Here is a 13610-nt window from a genome sequence, read left to right as displayed (position 1 = left end):
GGGTGCATACAAGTCCCAAAAAATATTGAAGACTGCTTAGACAAGGATAGAAGTGAATGGAAAAAACCGCAAGTCTCTACGACCACTCCTTGACCCTAAACATTTCTATGAGTGAGTGAGTGAGTCAGTCAGTCAGTCGGATTGGGGCTTTATAGGTTCTTGATTGATGATTTTGAGGAGGTTGCCGGTGACGGGGCCTCATTGCGGCATAGTTTCGGAAATGTCTCGACTTGACCTATCGATAGGGCGAATAAAAATTATCAGTCAGTCGGTCCCTTTTTTCGAAGATTGAGTGCAATTGAGTTCATTCTAGGCCTATTCAATCGTTTTGAGGATGTTGCCGGCGACGGGGACCCGATTGCGGCCCAGTTTCGGAAATGTCTCGACCAGACCTACCAATGGGGTGAATAAAAATTTTTAGTCGGTCGGTCCCCTTTTTTGAAGATTGAGTAGGTTTGCTTTGAAACGGTGAGAAATTTTCAACTTTTGGGATTTTTTCCCATTTTTCCAAAAAATTTGGAATTGAATGGAAAAAACCACAAGTCTCTACGACCACTCCTTGACCCCAAACATTTCTATGAGTGAGTGAGTCGGTCAGTGTGTCAGTCGGATTGGGGCAATATAGGTTTTTGATTGATGATTTTGAGCACGTTCCCGGTGACGGGGACCCGATTGCGGCACAGTTTCGGAAATGTCTGGACCAGACCTACCGATAGGGCGAATAAAAATTTTCAGTCGGTCGGTCCCCTTTTTTGGAGATTGAGTGGATTTTGTTGAATTTAGGCCTATTTAATCGTTTTGAGGATGTTGCCGGTGACGGGGACCCGATTGCGGCACAGTTTCGGAAATGTCTCGACCAGACCTACCGATAGGGCGAATAAAAATTTTCAGTCGGTCGGTCCCCTTTTTTGAAGATTGAGTGGATTTTGTTGAATTTAGACCTATTTAATCGTTTTGAGGATGTTGCCGGTGACGGGGACCCGATTGCGGCACAGTTTCGGAAATGTCTCGATCAGACCTACCGATAGGGCGAATAAAAAATTTTAGTCGGTCGGTCCCCTTTTTTGCAGATTGAGTAGGTTTGCTCGGAAACGGGAAGGAATTTGGTCCCCCGAAAGATAAAGTAGGTTTGCTCGGAAACGGTGAGGAATTTTTAACATTTGGGATTTTGCCTAATTTTCCCATAAAATTTGGAATCGAATGGAAAAAACCGCAAGTCTCTACGACCACTCCTTAACCCCAAACATTTCTATGAGTCAGTCAGTCAGTCAGTCAGTGAGTCAGTCGGATTGGGGCTATATACACTGAAAATTGAATGGCAAGACTGATGGCCAAAATTTGGTGAGACAAAAAAGTCTCGCCATTTTTTGGCGAGAAACAAAAGTCTCACCATTTTTTTGGCGAGAAACTAAAGTCTCGCCATTTTTTGGCGAGAAACAAATGTCTCGCCAAAATATGGCAATAATTGCAACCCCACTCTATTTGATACTGGGAAATATATCCCAATCAAGATCACTCTCTTAAACACATCACTAACTACAGTCTTTCAATTACTCAAGTTGAAAATAATACAGGAAGCTATCACTTTCAGATATGAAAATATTAATGTTAGGTTATATGATGTGAATTTGGTTTGCGTCAGCAAAGCGTTGCCCAACTATTTACTTTTTTTTGTCATCGTTTAAAAAGACATTGGTCCAGTGGGAGGTCAATTTCAGTGTCCATGTAGTAAGAGATAATGTCTTTAATAAGAGGCCTAAACAAAGCGACATCCATGATGACACAAGTTCTTACTCACTCCTTTGACTTATTCCAATCCCCAGCTTAACCTTGCTGCACTTGGGCATTGTTGGAGGTTCCATGGACAGAACTCGGTTCATAAACTCGAGTTAAGAAAGTTCTGTGCACTATCTAGCAGTCTCCGTTTCGCCGTCTCCACTGGACAAAATGCCAAAGTACAGCAGCAGCACTTTAAATCGCCAACACAGATATAATAAAGAAAACATTTTAGTGTACAGACAAGCAACACAGCAACAGGACTGCCATGTTGAAATTCATTTGTTGTCCTCGTTGTGTCGTCTGCTACAGTAGCATTTGTTTTGCGGTAGTGCCAACCTGCACTGCCTTCCAAAAGTAATTTTACAAGTAACGAAAAAAATGTATAGGTTGGCACTACCGCAAAACAAATGCTACTGTAGCAGACGACACAACATGGCAGTCCTGTTGCTGTGTTGCTTGTCTGTGCACTAAAATGTTTTTTTTATTATACCTGTGTTGGCGATTTAAAGTGCTGCTGCTGTACTTTGGCATTTTGTCCAGTGGAGACGGCGAAACGGAGAGTGCTAGATAGTGCACAGAACTTTCTTAACTCGAGTTTATTAATCGAGTTCTGTCCATGGAACCTCCAACAATAGACGACTTGAGCTAGGCGAAAGAAGAAGAAGAAAATACCTTCCCGAACATGGCGGCCGGCCACTCATTGGTCCGAGCAGCCGACGGCGGCCGTCCGCCATGTTCGGGAAGGTATTTTCTTCCTCTTCTTTCGCCTAGCTCAAGTCGTCTATGCCCAAGTGCAGCAAGGTTAGCTGGGGATTGGAATAAGTCAAAGGAGTGAGTAAGAACTTGTGTCATCATGGATGTCGCTTTGTTTAGGCCTCTTATTAAAGACATTATCTTTAACTACATGGACACTGAAAGAGACCTTTTAGGATCTGACTCACTGGACCAATGTTTTTTTAAACGATGACAAAAAAAGTAAATAATTGGGCAACGCGTTGCTGACGCAAACCAAATTCACATCATATAACCTTACATTAATATTTTCGTAACTGAAAGTGATAGCTTCCTGTATTATTTTCAACTTGAGTAATTGAAAGACTGTAGTTAGTGATGTGTTTACCGGAGTGATCTTGACTGGGATATATTTCCCAGTATCAAATAGAGTGGGGTTGCAATTATTGCCAGATTTTGGCGAGACATTTGTTTCTCGCCAAAAAATGGCGAGACTTTAGTTTCTCGCCAAAAAAATGGTGAGACTTTTGTTTCTCGCCAAAAATTGGCGAGACTTTTTTTCTTTCCCCTAGGTTGGAATGAATTCTGACCTTTGACTTTTCAGTGTAGGTTCTTGATTTGAGGTGTGCGTGTTCACAAGGACCGTGGAACTCCATCTCCAGTCGACCCTGCAGCTGTAGCATCAACTTCAGGAGTGTTAGTACAGATATGATTTAGCTTACTTGAAACTAGAAGAATTATTAACAAATTAGGAAAAAAATACGTCACATTTAAAAAATATTTACTAGTTTGACTTAAGAAGTTTTCAAAAGTCAAGAACGTGTTTTTTAACGCATAATTATTGTTAAATGTAATGTGCATTTCAGTAAAAGATCACAAGACTCCAGGTATTCAATACAACTGCCAAAGGTATCTTCCAAAGCCACCTGCATCGCTTCCTGGAGTTCAAGCAGCACCAAAAGGGTGACCGCAGACGTAGAACTAATTGAATTCACAATCAACTTCAATTATGTCTAAATAAGAACAAATGATGAAACGTGTAAGATTCATACAATCTTCATTAGCTTTTCAAATAATTATCAGTGAACATTTGATCTAAAAAGGAACATTCATACATAATCTAAATTCTTCTTTAATAACAATTGTTCAATCCTGTGTGCATTTCAGTCAAAGATTACAAGAAGGAAGGCCTGAGAGGCACATACTTTCAAGTCCAGAGCAAGCTTCAGGGTAAGTATGCTCGCTCACAGGTTTAGTTCAGTGATGTTTAAGTGTTAAATATGTAGATGGCTCTCTCCTAGCCCATTTCTTGAGACAACTTTAGAGGCCCATTACTCTCATTTTGAAATTAAGCATAGTTGGGATTCGGGTTGGTGAGAAAAGTGTTGTGGACACACGGTCCAAAAATCGTGAAATATAGTCTCAAGTTACCCCGGTTTACTCAGGCGTCCCCCGCGCCCCCTGCGCATAGGTTCCGGGCCTCCCAGACGTCCTGTGTGCCGCTTGTGCGGACCCAAGCATCAGAAACGATAGTGAATGGCCCCATCCCGTCGGGTGCCCCTAAAGAAGAAGGCCAAGCGCCCCAGCAAGCCCCGGCCACCTCCGTGTTTTCGCTGCCAAGCCTTCGGCACACCATTGGCGGGCCCGATGGCCCTTGCACGAACCCTGACAAGTGCCGGATTTGTGCCGGGCCGCACAAATCTAAGGAGTGCCCCAACCGCGAATCTCCGCAGGCAAGTCGGAGAGGGGAATCACCGCGCCACCTCTGCAGAGCACCTCCCATGGGAAGTGCCCAGCCAGACCAAAGGCCCCTGCAATCCGCAAACGGGGCCCAGCACCACCCCCTCCTCATCGGCGCCCCCTCCAACCCTCTCTGCTAGTCCAACTAACCCTTTGTGCAGCGACCAAACAATTAAATATGCAGCCTGGGTTAAAACCAGTGCTACTAGATATTTAAATCCCTGAAATTATTTTCTGATCAATGATAATACCAAGCGGTGACCTTGTGAAATCGTCTCTGCCAGCAACCGAACTTCTGTGTACCTTGTCTCGAAACGATCACTGCACGGTGAAAACGGTACCTGGTTTTCCCAGGAGCCCTATGGCGAAGACATAGGATTCCATGCAAGACATTGTATCTGAGACAGGTCCTAATTCAATCAATGAGTTACCCATAGCACAAGAGAGTGAATCATCCAAGAAAGTGCAAGACAGTGTATCTGAGACAGGTCCTTATCTAGCCAACGAATTACCCACCAAAGCACAGAACAGTGAATTATCGAAGAAAGTGCAATACGGGAATTTGGTGTCAATTTCATCTAAAATTCCTGCTGAGTATCCACTAGTTCCTCACAGGTCCAAGGGTGATGTGTTGGGCACCACCATCTCCAAGTCAGATTTTGACACCCTGGCAGCTGACCATGAACTCAGCGACACTCTATTGGATGCCTTTATAGCCATGATGCAGTGTATATCAGTAGCGAATGGTATGCGGTTCTTTACCATACCTGCAAACTTCCTGAGCAATGCAAATCATCTTTGACAGTCTGCAGTGGACGACTGTATGCGAGTTTACAGTTTGCACGGCACTTCTCCGGAAACAGCCCAAAAGCCCCTTATTAGCAGACAATGCCATTTGAATTTTCTTTGCATTTCCTACCGTCGCCCTAGGCGCCTAGGACAGTCTTATTTCGCCCTTGGGGTTCGTTGGAAAACCAGGAACAGCGGGTGGAAACTCTGTTGCCAAAATGGGCATGCAGAGGATTTTTGTAAACGCTTGATCTCAGGATCCAAGAGAGACAGGTAAGGCGGCGTGCAAATATTACGTCACCCGTTTGCGGGGGGGGAGGGGGTGTGACGGAAAGTGATGGTAGATGATGTAGCGGGGGAGGGAGGGGGGTCGAACAGAGATGACGTATTTTTGTGCTGAGAGCCGCCCGGGGTCGGCTTTGCGTAGACGATGCTGTGACCACCCGACCGTCCAAGCCGAGTCCTTATTCTGATTCAATTTTGACCATTATTTTGCTTCGATTTTAGTGCCATGACTGATTTTGTCTTACTTGTCTTTACAAATAACAAGTTTTTGTATTAAACTTTGTGCTATTACTAATTTTTTTGCACCTACACTGTGACTCGCTTGCGAAAACACAAAAAATAAGAAAACTTCGTCATCATAGGGGGAGGGGAGGGGGTCGCGTCAGGGATGACGCTGAGTGATAATGGGGGGAGGGGGTCAAAACGTGGCCTAAATCAGGTGACGTAATATTTGCACGCCACCTAAAATCCGTGGGCATATTTGGAATCCTCATAAAATTTCACGTGGCGTAGGGTATGTTTTGAGCCGTGGGTTAAGGAAATAATAGGTCATTTTGCCACAGGAAAGTAAAAAAACAGGGCAAAGCACTTAAGTAGTTTTTAGGGGTTCCCAAAAACCCCTATTGTCCGAGGTCCGTGGATTCTCCCCCCCCCCTCTCCGATTTTCAAATAAACAACGCTAAACTATTTCAACCATGAAAAAAACGAAAATTCCAATTTTTCTTTCGAAAATTCATCGTGGAAATTTTTCGTAAACTAGAAAAACATAAATTTACAACAATCGAAAACGAGAACCGTTAATGATATGAATAAATGGTACAAATAAACAATGTGCCACTCCTCAAAACTAAACCTCCTGGCTCATCAAAGTAACAAGAAATCGTATGTGTTCTGAGGAAGTGGTTAAAACATGAAAAAAAATCTCCATGGCAACGGCATGGTGCCAACGCCATCGTGCCACCTGTCAAAATTTAAAGTCGCCGATAAAAGAGAAATCAAAACGCCGTGAAATTCGAAAATGCCAATGCTAACGCATTGCACGGTTTCCCGACGTTGGAACATCTTTAAAGTCTGTCACTAGTAAAAAGTTCGTAGCAGAACGACGCATCAAATTAATTTTCGTGGGTTGGCACCGATTTTCTTGCCGTCTGCGCCCTTTCGAAAATCGCGAGGCTGAAAAAACGAGTAGGCGCGCATTGAAACTGCCCCTCCATTGTTGCTGAGGTTGGATTGTTTGGCATGCTTTTGAAGGCTGCGGTTGTCTTGTCATGTTTTCCTCAATTCTAAAGAACATTTCTTACTCACAACGTGAAAACAGCACGATGGTTGGTTTGACAAACTTTATAAACACAGGAGGGGTGATTTCGGAACGCGGGTGACTTTCGTTTGGCGAACATGAGCACTGTAACTCGCGAGATGGAGTGAGGTGGTCATGGTGTGAACTGAATCAGGTTTGACCAGAACTCTTTTCTATTGGTTAGTTTGAATTTAGCGCATGTGCACTTTGAAATTTTTGCATTTTCTCATAATCATTGAACAGTTGGCACTGGCACGGTCCAATACATGGCTATTTCAAAATAGCCAAATGTGAAAATGGGAACACCTTGCAATGCGATTAGCATTGGAATTTTTTCAATTAAATGCTTGAATTATTTCTCGAATCATCTGCTGCCTTATTCCAATACATTTACACAACTCAAAATGCTTTTTAAAGCAAGTTATTCTTTTTTTTTCCTCCAAAATTGAAAAAAGTGAGGTTAGAATTGACATAGCCGATCAGGCAATGCTGAAGCGGTCAACGGCAGCTTGTAATGTAGATTTTAAGGCGTCTGCAGGACATCCGAAGAACAACTGCTGGAGGAGAAAACATTCCCGACGATGTTTCATTTGATGTGTAGGATGTTATGAAAAGCCCCATGGCTGTTACATATCACCCCGTGGAGGGGCGATTCGTAACAGCATGCAGGGGTTTGGAAAGCGTCTCAGATTCCCAAGATTACGGATTCCAGATTGATCCAATGGAGCTGTACAGTCTAGATGAAGTGCCAGACTGCTTAACTGGCACAAGTTTGGAACTGATATGCAGAATGTTCTTCATTTTGTATAGAGAATTCCGAAATCTGCTACAAATCGCCCCACTCTCCCCTACAGGGCTCTGACATTTGTGTTACAGGCCCCATAATGCAACAACAGAGACCAGCTGAAAGGGTCGTGGATGGCAGGCCGAACGGACAGGCTGAACATAATGAAAACCTGTAGCAGGAGCAGGGTGACAACAGCACAGGCGACAATGGTGATTTCAATGGAGAGGTGGAGCCAGATCCAATCGGTGTAAGGGCCCACACAGTTGGAAAGATGCCTTGTCTGTGTCTGCAGGCAGAACATGTAAGTACAGATTAATCACTGGCATTAAGTGTCACTTCCAGGATATAATTTAACATTTTTCTTTCTTCTTTACTGGTACGGGATGATATAATCCGGTACTTTCATATCAACATTGCTGCAAAGCTTAAGTCCCACACGCTTATCATCTTACGTTGGTTTTTCGTGCGTAATACGATGATTTTCCATCGTAAGGTACGACCAATTTCCAACCTGCATAATACGCACGAATGTCAACGTAAGGTACGCAGGATTTTCAACGTAATACGCACGTTGTCAACGTAAGGTACGTTGGTTGCGATTGTAGTACGATGACATTTCAGCATAATACGCATGTTTTGATTTCAGCGTATGTTACGTTCGCGTCACCATCACCTGCCTGTGTGCACTTTAATTTATCCCACTATAATGCAGAACAGACACACACCCGTCGTCCTTCTAAATTTATTTGGAAGGATTGAACGAGCCCTCACCAACGAAAACGGCGAGAGAACATTTAACAATCAAGTCATAGCAAATGATACCTTGTGTAGTGCTTTAATTCAAGTGAATTAACGCTGTTCCAGTGTTGCGTGATTTTGTGCCCTCTCTTGGAGGAAAGGATAACACCAGCGCCTGGTACTCAGTGGGCAAGCAGCCCACTACTGCTTCACCAGTGGTGCGGATTGACTACCGGAACAGCTCATACTAGGTGTGAGCCGATGAGCAGACCATCAAGCAAGGTGGCGATGGTGAATTCACATTTACAGACGCCATTGCCGTGCCTGCACGACTTCGCGAAAGAAGCGGCTCGCGAACGTCCAGAACATCACGCCGTACAGGGAGCCCGAATGGCCGGCCCGAGGGACATGGTTTGAATTCCCCGCCGCCAGCCGCCTTATCCAACTCCTCTGCGAGGACGCGGCCACCGCCGACACGAGCAGCGCCGCGCCGTGACGACGCGCCCCCTTGAACCCGGTCGCTGCCGCCCGCGCTCTCTAATATCCGCCGCCGCCGCGAGTCTGGCAAATGGCAGGGTTTGCGGAGCCGGGGTGCCCTGGGGTGGGGGGCATTGCCGCCCGCGCCGCCGCTACGGCTTTGGTCACCAAGCTGCCTCGGCTGAGAAAGGATTATGAACTCCATGACTTTCAGAACATGCCTAAAAATCAAAGGTAAACGGACGAGAGACTGTTCAGACTATTGTCCTTACCAATAGATGACACGTTACGCCACTGGCGGGCACAAATTTCTTTTTGTTTGCTTTGTTTGATCGGGCTTCGCCTCAAGGCGGGCCAAAACTTTTAAAACTATTCTTTTGTTCATAAATGTACTAATTCAATTCATACTCTGTACATTACGTACTTTATTATTTTGGCATTTTTTACTGTTCTACGTCAGGTCTACAGAACTCGTTGCAAACGCCTTTGAATAGAAAAAAGTGTCAGCTTTCCAATGCCGTGTCGGGAGAAGCTCTACAACTCTTTGTTCAGGAGATACGTGCGTTAAACGAATAGCAACACGTCACTCAAGATGTCGCGAAAACCATGATTTTTGGTGTGGTCAGAGGAGTTTAATGCCACTTTTGAGTTGCTAACTGAAAATTTCAAGAAGATTTGACATGTTCCGGAACTTTACCAAAGCTGATATACAACTTTGATCATTCTTGTCACAGATTTTGTCAAAAGCAGATTTCCGTACTTCGCCCAGTCCCACTTTGGTGCTGCGGTTAATGCCCGCCTGGGCAAGGATGCCTACAAAGTGAAGGAGCGCCAGGTCAGTTGAAATCCTTACTTCGTAAAATTCGTAAAATTGTCATACTTTCGTACCCGGATTCGGATTGACATTGCTATCACCGAGTTTGCCAGCCAGACTACCGGCCGGTGGGTGACGACACTGTACTGTGCATAATTCTCAGTGTAGAGGCCGAGTTGCTGTCCAATCAGTATAACTAGCTGAAGTCTAAGACTTCTGAAGACCACGCAACATGAACTCCAACAGGAATCCGTCGTAAGTTTTAGAGGAGCCTGACTGGCATAGAGACTTGTCTTGAATCACTCTACTGCAAAACGCCTCTGCCAGAGGAGAAACCCCGGCGCGGCCGAATCCACTTCCATCATCTGCATCTGCCGCTGGCGACGCGGCTGGGGCCGCCGCGCCCGCGCTGCACCAGGAGAGGGAAATAACTGCGCTGGCGTTGGTCGGCGCTGTTTCGGCTGGCTGCCTCGCAGGCATATTAATTGTACCCGCGGCAGTATCACTTCCAACGTTTGGTGGTAAGTCGGCACACTGGGAAACAGAATCGAATTATGTCACAGGCAGTTACTAATTCTGCATTATTATGTCTTTTTTCAGCTATAGTAACAGCAGCCGTGGGTAAGTTAACTAGAATTCACTCAGACGTACTTACTTGTGAAAAGGTGACAGGTGAATAGGTTTCACACCAACCATGAGAGAATGGCTTTGTTCACTTCATGCACCAACTCTTGACCTAGTGATCCGAGTTTCAGTAAGTTGTGATGCGTTTAGTGGGCAATGGCCCTCCCTAACATCAGAAACAAACCCCATGTCGATATCTGCGCTCGTTTGGGCACAGGAGTCAGAGGAAACGAAACTACCCCGAAACGTGAGAATCGCACTACAAACCTAACTGTCTACTAAGTACACACTTACAAATGCGTGCTTGCAAGTACACACTTACAAACGCATGCTTAGCCAAGTACACACTTACAAATGCATGCTTGCAAGTACACACTTACAAACGCATGCTTGACGCATGGAGTTATACGGCGTCAAGCATGCGTTTGTAAGTGTGTACTTGCAAGCATGCATTTGTAAGTGTGTACTTGGCCAAGCATGCGTTTGTAAGTGTGTACTTGCAAGCACGCATTTGTAAGTGTGTACTTAGTAGACAGTTAGGTTTGCAGTGCGCTCATGAGAGAATTCTGAGCTGTAAATACCCAACCAACTTCCGGAAGTACAAGAAGAGGAAAGCGGAAACAGAAAAGTGATCTGTGGAAGATGTTGATGATCCGAAGTAAGTTACCCTTCCAATAACAGGAAAAGTAGCGATATACATCGGCAACTTTGGCCCGTCCCGTACATTGAGAAACGTACGAATTTCGCCTATGTTTGACCCTGACGGGAATTAAACCTGAGTCTGGGGTTAAAATAAATGTCGTTTTCGTCCTCAGCACCCTCAAAAACATCAGAAACAATTCAAAAACTCGAATAAAAAGAATGTTCAAAAAATACCCCGCTGGGATTTGAACCTGGGTCCGAACTTCGCCGATTCGCTCGAACTGGCACCATTGGTTTTTTCTCGTCGCCACGATTCCAAAAATACCCCTACATGCCCTCCTAGCTGTATCCGTTGCCGAAATCCTCCTCGACCCCATGTAGACCATGATGCACCTGCAGCAGCGCCCCCGGGGCTCGGATCGGATTTGCTGCCACCGGGCGGTTCTAAGGGTCACCCCAGGAGGCTGCATACCAAATTTGGTCAAGATCGGACCACGGGAAGTCCTTTGACGGACGGACGGACGGACGCACAGCAGGGATCATACTACCCGTCCCTCCGTCATTTTTTTTTACAAAAAATGAACGGGACGGGCCAAAAGGCAGCGGCAGAAGATTGTGCCGATTGTGAAGATCAGCCTGATATAGCATATCGATTTCCCTCCAAGAGGAAAGTTGCTAAGACATGCAGGGAATCGAGTGTCCTCTTCCTGGTGGCTACTTTTCAGCAATCCGCAACCAGCAGTATGGTGCAAAGCTTGTGAAAAAGCTAACGATAAGTCTACCCGCTTGTAAAAGTGTCACCACCCAGCGTGCCCTGAAGACGATAAAGAAGGGACCTCAAACAAAACACAAGGTGAGAAGGGGACTCATTCCCTCAAGCAGATGCATATATCCGCTCCGGTATTTGACGTCTCATTGTCATCGTCTTTATTTCTTTTGAATATTTAAAGTAAAAGTGATACAAGTGATACAAAGTACACTTTTGTGATACTTCTTGTTCTTCACTCGGCCGCGACTAGAATGGTCTATTAGTAAGTTTGATTGGCTGAGCGATAGCGAAGCCCGTTACTCCAGTGGGGTTGAAAAGTTTTTCATGCGTGAGTGTGTGTGTGCGCGCACAACTCCTCCTGAACGGCTCGGCCGATCTGGCTGAGATTTAGCAGGGTCATTAGGTGTGTTCTTGGCTCGGCACACGCGAAATTTCACTATCCTAGCTCAACTGGTTCAGTTTTTATCGCCGAAAACGGTGAAAAATCAAGTTTTCTGCAAGCAGATCGCCCCTTCCTTGATAGAAAGGGGGTGCGGGGGGCGGTGCTCCCCAGCCTCGACAAGTTGAAAAGTTACAAGGGTCAAGATCGTGTTCTTTGTAGATGCAGCACCTCTATCTAGAATGAAAGGGGGCGGAGCCCCCCAATACACAACACATTAGAAGTAACCGACGGTGGACAAGCATTGCCTGCCGAGGGCAGGCCAGCGCCACAGGCCAAGGTAGGTACGCCAGGCGTGGATTGGAGGAACAGGCAGCGGGACATCGCGAAGCCTGTTACAAGACGCGGTCTGGCGTAAATCTACCTTGTTAAATTAAATGGCCACCCTAGTTGGCTGAGCGATAGCGAAGCCCGTTACTCCAGTGCGGTTGAAAAGTTTTGTCTGTCTGTCTGTCTGTGTGTGTGTGTACACTACTCCTCCTGAACGGCTCCGCCGATCTGGCTGAGATTTTGCAGGCTTATTAGGTATGTTCTTGGCTCGGCACACGCGAAATCTCACTATCCTAGCTCAACTGGTTCAGTTTTTATAGCCGAAAAACACCTAAAAACGGCGAAAAATCGAGTTTTCTGCAGGTACATCACCTCTGTCTTGAAGAAAGGGGGGTCTGAGCCCCCCAGCCTCGACAAGTTAGAAAAATACAAGGGTCAAGATCGTGTTATCTGTAGATGAAGCAACTCTACCTAGAATTAAGGGGGGTCTGGGGGGCGCCAGCATGCAACACGTAAGGAGTAACCGACGATGGATAAGCCAATGCCTGCCGAAGGCAGGCTAGCGCCGCAGGCCAATGTAGGTACGCCAGGCGTGGATTGGAGGAACAGGCCGCGAGACATCGCGAAGCCTGTTACGACAAGACGCGGTCTGGCGTAAACCTACCTTGTTATATGAGACCATCTGTAGGCCTCCACTAAAATCGTTAATGTTGTACGGGTTGGATGGTAGTACCCTAACTACACATCTGCCTCGCCGGTGAGTTACCAAAACGAAACAGCCCTAATATAAAAATGTGTATTTGATGAAGTTGCAGAAGGTGTTCCCACTGGAGGGAGTGCCTAAAGTCGATCGGTGCTGCTCGCTCATGTCTTCAGAAAGTAGACAGTCATCAATGCAGTCCGCTAGGAGCTACCTTGCTCTGTGCCACAAAGACTGGGACAGCGGTTCCCAACCTTGGGGTCGCGAAAAAATTTCGAGGGGTCGCGGCGAGGTGGCTGGTGGCTGCAGTTGCCTAGGGTCGCGGTGGTTTCCCGCGGTGGTCACAAATGTCTGTGAACAAAATAGGTTTACGGCCGACCGCGTCTTGTCGTAATAGGCTTCGCGATGTCTCGCTGCCTGTTTCTCCAATCCGCGCCTGGCGTACCTACCTTGGCCTGCGGCGCTGCTAGCCTGCCTTCGGCAGGCAATGGCTTCTCCATAGTCTATTTTCCTTACCTGTTGCATGCTGGGGGTCTCCGCCCCGCAGACCCCCCTTCATTGGCTGAGCGATAGCGAAGCCTGTTACTCCAGTGCGGTTGAAAAGTTTTGTCTGTCTGTGCGTCTGTCTGTGTGTCTGTGTGTGTACACTACTTCTCCTGAACGGCTCGGCCGATCTGGCTGAGATTTTGCAGGCTTATTAGGTATGTTTTTGGCTCGGCACACGCGAA

The sequence above is a fragment of the Thrips palmi genome, unplaced genomic scaffold (assembly GCF_012932325.1).
Source record: "Thrips palmi isolate BJ-2018 unplaced genomic scaffold, TpBJ-2018v1 HiC_scaffold_19, whole genome shotgun sequence".
NCBI lineage: Eukaryota > Metazoa > Arthropoda > Insecta > Thysanoptera > Thripidae > Thrips > Thrips palmi.
The sequence above is the reverse complement of the archived record's forward strand: the minus strand, read 5'-3'. Positions refer to the sequence as shown.